The sequence below is a fragment of the Dipodomys spectabilis genome, unplaced genomic scaffold, assembly GCF_019054845.1.
Source record: "Dipodomys spectabilis isolate Male_0828 unplaced genomic scaffold, ASM1905484v1 ptg000019l, whole genome shotgun sequence".
In the NCBI taxonomy this organism is placed as follows: Eukaryota; Metazoa; Chordata; class Mammalia; order Rodentia; family Heteromyidae; genus Dipodomys; species Dipodomys spectabilis.
The window spans coordinates 25,185,214-25,191,586 of NW_024870696.1; positions in this window are offsets into that span (position 1 = coordinate 25,185,214).

A 6,373-nucleotide genomic window follows, 5' to 3' on the forward strand; every position below is an offset into this window, starting at 1 on the left:
TAAGGCTGGGGAACAGGGGGTGTTTCTAGTCTTGTGGTAATATACTTAAGGTTCCTGTTAGAAATAGCAACAGTTTCAATCCCCTTCCCTCACTGCTTGCTCAGATGTTTCCCCTCCACAATGTGAGAACAGATACAGGTTTAGAACAGATGCAAGTTTAGACCTTCCAGTTAATAGCTATATAATATTAGACTGCAGGTTGTACAATTGGAAACTGGCAAGAGTTAAGACCTCGTGAAAAAAAAAGGATTAGTCCTGAGAAAAAGGAGGTAGGAGATGACTGATCTCTCTCTCTCCGCCCCCCTCCCCCTTTGTGGCTTGAACAACTTCTGGCCTGGGTTCTGTCCCTGACATTTTTTGCTCAAGACTAGTGCTCTACCATTGAGCCACAGCTCCGTGTGTGTATGCGTGTGTGTGTGTGTGTGTGTGTGTGTGAGAGAGAGAGAGAGAGAGAGAGACAGACAGACAGACAGACAGACAGACAGAGAGACAGAGAGACAGAGAGACAGAGAGAGAGGGAGAGAGGGAGAGAGAGAGATTTATTGAAGTGAAGTCTCACGAGCCTCACTGCCCTGGCTGGCTTTGAGCTGCGATCCTCAGATCTCAGCCTCTTGAGTAGCTAGGGTTACAGACATAAGTCACTGGCTTCAAATCCTCATCTTTAAAGGCTGAGGGATTGCAAAGAGCTATGGGATGCAGGGGTTTTTACAATAAGACCTAAATAAGGCCTACATCCCTAGCTTGGACCAGCCAGGTTTTTCTCTTCAGAGCCTCATTTCTACCTTTTCTTGGAAGTTGAGTTGGATCTCACCTTCCTGGGGCCAGTAGGCACTGTGAGAGGAGAATGTGTGGAAAGGCTGCCTGAGGGTGATTTCCTAGATTATCAGCACGTTGGTGTCTCCTGAGGCCATGGTAGATAGACCTGGCTAACTGTGGGGGAGTCAGGGGACTTTTTGTCTTTGTCGTCCTGGACGATGAACCAAAGTTAGTCCTGGTGATGGTTATTGGGGATTTAGGATGGCGTTCTTGTATTCACCTAGAAACTTAGAGCATAGATCCTTTCTGTGTGCAGTGTTTCATCGATATTTGGGTAAGGGGCATCTGACAAGAGTACGTTGCCAGTGGCTTGCAAAATCTACCCCTCTAGAAATGAGAAGGGAGGGCATCTGCACAGGCTCTTAGGACTTGGTATTGGAACGGACCCTAGACACTAATGAAAGAATAATCCTCCCTGAGTCACCCCGAAGCTAGTAATCCCCAGGCTGCACGGAGGTGATTAAAAAGGAAAGGTAAGAGCAGCTGCCTTTTTGTTGAGTTTAATTATGTCCTAGTACCTGGGTGCGTGTTAATTTCCTGCTGGCGCTGGCTGTGGTGGAGAAGGGTGTTAGGTTTCTGCAGTCTGCGGGCACTGACTGTGCAGATGTGGACTGGACCTGGTCTGGGTCTTGGGACCCAAGCAGAGTGCAGGAGAGCTCTAGCTTGTGAGCTCAGGTGACGGGGCTTTTAATTTCTGTCCCTGAAGTTGGAGACATGGGTCACTGTGTGCCAGAGGACAGAACAGTACTATCAGGTATCAGCTAGACTGTGCACTTTAATTACTAGCTCATCACCTTCCAGTCCCTTGTTCCCCCACCTCTACCCTGCCAACAAAACCAGGGCAGTTGCTGGGCCAGTGGGGTAGACATCAAGTTGCCAGGCAGAAGAGGAAGATTTGGCCCTTCCCTGATCTCTTCAGCAGGACTCAGGCCAGAGGTTATAGACCAGCTCATTTCCTTCCCTCAGCTCCTGGTTCTGAATATTCAGGTGATTTCCAAGGAACAGCTACATGTTCATCAGAGCGGATGAGTTCCCAGGACGCTTAGCATGCCTGAAGCCTGGGGTGCCATCCCCAACAATGGAAGGAAAGAATTAATGCGCTTGCTCATAGTGAACACGTAGTGTCATTCCTTCCAGCTCTTGAATTTCTGTGTTCTCTAGACTGGTGAACCAACGGTCCTGTCATTTTCTCCCTTGTACAACTGGTCACCTGAACGATCATCGTGAATGCCTTCTTCCTTGGAAAGCCCTACATGCCTGTGGCTGGTACCTTCAGAATGGCTCTCCATGGGCTGCGTTCCCTCCTCCTCCACCACACCTGCTCATTCACACCCCTTCGCACAGAATGTGTGTGAGGTCCGTTGCTTTCCCATCCACCCTGCCATCCAAGGGCTGCTCCCCTGTCAGAATTACTCAGCCTTCCTCCCCACTTACAATGACCTTAGCTAAACTTCAGTTATCTTCTTGGTGTCTTTTGCGATTTCAAGCTTCACTTCCGTTGTTGCTTTATTAACATTTCAGTTTGAACTACTTCATTCCCCGGTTTGTTTTAGTGGTGCTGGGGGTTGAGCTCATGCTAGGTAAACTAATTTTATCCTTTTCTTTGTCCTAAGCAATATTATCCTTAAATGGATGGGTATTACATGTAACTATTGTAATAATAACTATTAGTTCATATGCTACCTAAAATAGTTTCCTTCTGGGAAACAATGAACATTGAGAACCCTTAACCATCCCTGTCTAGTCTAATGGCCCACTGGCTAATCTTGATGTTACTTGAATACTTGATGTTTTTGTGCCTTCTGACCTTTTTCTGGAATTTTCTCTCATCCTGGAATGTAGCTCTTCCCTGGACCCAGGCTGAACTTGTACTTCTTCACAACTGAGTGGAAGTGTGCTGTGCTCTGGGAAGTTCTCCCTGGCTCCTGCAGGGAATGGGAGTCTTTCTCTATGCTCTGCTTCCTTTGGCAATTTCCCTTCCCAACTTTCATGGCAGGAAACTTGACAGTCTTCCCCCACCTGTGGTCTCTCCCTGAGGTCAGATCTGAAGCCTGGCCTAAAGTAAGCCCTCGATGATGCTGGGCAGATGACAACGTGAGGTGATGCCAAGGAAATGCCTCCATCCTTGTGGTCATTGGCCTCATTTAAAAAGCCAAAGAACATGGAGAGAGTTCAAAGATTTCTTCTCGTGTCTTCTAGACTCTGGAGGCAAAGAGGTACAGCAAAATTAATTGTTCACAGACACAGGTAATTCTTGGCAAAGTTTACAACTCACATGATTACACCCTATCCCGCGGATCTCAACATTTATGATTTCTCCTGATGATCTGGCCTGCATTAGAGGCTCCAACCTGGGGAACAAAGTTCCCAGTGACCAGGACTCCCCTGGTCCCGCCAGATTTTTCCTGGCTGGAGTTCTTGTTGTAAACAACGGATAAAGAATTCGCATATTTCCTGCAAGAGCTGGACTTTCACAGGAATGCAGCTCCTTAGTGTGAGAACCAGCCATGGAGGGTCAGGAAGGGAACTACTTCGAGCCTACCCTGTGCCTGGCTGTTTGATTGCTCCTCATTCTTGGGGTTCTTCCCATGTGGAGACTTTCTTCTAATTCTCCACTCTTTCCTAGATGCTTCCTCCATGCCTTCCTTGAAGAGGACCTCTAAGTGAAAGCCCAGATGTGCATGCACATGCTTTAGGGGTGGTTAGTTTCAGCAGTCTTCATTCTAGTACGCGATCCACAATCAGATTAGCTCAATAGCAAGCCTTGCTGTTACGCTTAGTTGATAGACAAACAAGATTTAGGCAATTTGGATGGCATCCCAACATGTCTGTTGTGTGATCACGCATCTACCCTTAATGATCTCTGTGGGGGACGTCTGTGTGCCGCTAGTGCCTGCCGGCTCAGGTTGCTGGACAGCCGGAAAGTGGAAGCGGCAGGTTGTGGACATCACGTAACTGTGTGTTGGAGCCAGGGGGCAATATTCCCTACCTGGGAAGACTTAGCAGGGGTCGGAATTCGAAGAGCCTGGGAACTGGCTTCGGATCTCAGTTCTCCTATCTCCAATCGCATATTAAATCAGCTTCTTCACAGACTAGAAATTAATTTTTGGAAGTGTGTGTGTGTGTGTGTGTGTATTTTATTTGATTCAACACTTTGTTGGAAATCCAGCATTTCCTGATGATGGGAGGAAGTGTGGCTCTGAGATCAGCCTCTGCTGGTCTAAACCTCCTGGGCTTAAGTGGCCCTCCCTTCTCAGAAGTTGGGACCACAGACCCCTGCCACCGTCTATGTGAGTTTGACTAAAGTATGGTAGTTTTATTATTCGTTGTATTCATTTTTTTGTAAGTTGTAAATTTTGGAGTGGAAGTTATGGTGTTTTTCAGTTTCCTTATCTTTCTTTGCCCTTGTCCCTTTTTCTTTTCTCTAAAACCTTTTTAGTACAAGGGCTTAAACTCAGGGCTCTGTGCTTTTGCTTGACTATTTTTTTTCATGGTGGGTGTTCTACCACTTGAGCCACATCTCCAGAAAAAATTTTCTGCTAGCTAGTTGGAGATAGTCTCACAGATTTTTCTGTCTAAGCTGGCTTTTAACAGCAGTCCTCAGATCTCAGCCTCCTGAGTAGCTAGGATTACAGGCGTGAACTACTAGTACCTGGAAAGTTCATTTGCCTTTGTATTAGCATGTGCTTTATTATATTGTGATAGACTGAATGATAAACCAACAATAATTCTCGATGACTTGTTGTGTGCTAGCTACTAGATTTTATATTTAAAAGCTTGGTCTATGATATAGGAGATGGAAATAAAATGCATAAACCAATCAAATGCAGATATGAGACTTTTCAAGTATTGAAGGTGCAATAACATATTGCAACTTGTCTAAGATTTAACTTTTATTTCAGAAAAGCTCAGTGCTGTAGAGATTCCAGAAGCAAGAAAATGAGTGATTTGTTCGTTGAGATGCTTGACTATGTCCTGTACTTACAAAACATGTAGGGGGCACTGCTGTGAAGATCGGTAAAGCAGTTTAGAAAGCAGTAATCCACTCATGTAAAAAATCAGATTGTGGTAAGATAACCGAGGAAGATGAGATTTTTATGGAGTTGTTAGGAAATTTTCTTTTTCTGGTCTTGGGGCTTGAACTCAGGGCTGGGGCACTGTCCCTGAGCTTCTTTTCCTCCAGAGTGTTCTACCACGTGAGCCACAGCATCACTTCCAGTCTTTTTTGAGTGATTTATTGAAGAGTCTCAGGAACTTTTCTGCCTGGGCTGGTATTGAACCACAATCTTCAGATCTCAGCCTCCTGAGTAGTTTGAGGTACAGGTGTGAGCCACCGGCACCCAGCTTGTTAGGAAATATTTTTAAAAACACCTTTTAAAATATGCATAAAATGGGGAATTGGGAAATATCTTAGGCATCACTGTGTCCGACACTTTGGATCCAAAGTTTTAAAATCTATTTAAAAAATATCTATTTCCAACAAGAACTTCCTACAACACATTGTTAGGATTTGAATATGAAGTGTCATCTCCTCTTAAAACATCATATGTTGGAGGTTTGGTCCATAGCTGAGTGGTTCAGTTATGGAGAGATGATTGGATCATGAAGTTTTGTGGGGTTTTTGCCATCTTTGAGCTAATCAATGGATTAACCCACTGATGGGTTTATAATTTGATAGCATCATTGAGAAGTGGTGAACACTTTTACAAAGTTCGGAGGAAGTGAACCACGGAGAGCATTTTGAAGGGTGAATCTTGTCCCTCGCCTCCTCTTGTCTTTCTCTGCTCCCTGGCTGCTGCATACGAGCAACTTTTCTCCACTATGCCTTCTCCCATAATGCTCTGCCTCATTACAGCAGTGCCTAGACACACGGAACTAAGCAAGGATGGGCTGGAACTTCTAAAACCATGAGCCGACATAAATCCTTTCTTCCTTACACTCACTTTTTAAAATTTTTGGGATTAAATAAATCCTTTCTCCCTTACACTCACTTTTTTCTTTGGGCATTGGGGACAGTAGTGAGAAGTGTGACTAACACACAGAGAAAACAATTTCTATGGGCCTAGCATGGTGATACATTACCTGTACTTCCAGCACTTAGGAAGTTGAGGTAACAGGAACAGGAATTTGGTATAGCCTGGGATACATAGCAAGATGCTGACTAAAGAATAAAAGTTCATGGGATGTTCCAAAGGGCAAGCAGGATAAAGAAGGCTGGGAGCACCCTCGCAGCTAGTTTCCTGTTAACCAAGGCCAAGAGAGAATGGAGGAGCACTCAGGAGAAAACTTCCGGCTCCACCATTTGTACCAAGGGTCCTCCGATGCGTCAGGGGTGGAAAGGTTATTCCTTGGCTATTTCTTCTCCTGGCTTATTGCTTATTGGACAAGTTATTTTTCTTTCTTATGCCATTTTCATCTACATCATGAAAGTAAATCCGAGACCCTCATTAAAATGCTGAATGAACGTCCTGCATCATCTTTACCCTCCCTTTACCTTAGCATTTTGCTTTTTAGTGTTTGTTATTCTTACTTCCTATTTTAACGAGAGATTTTTACA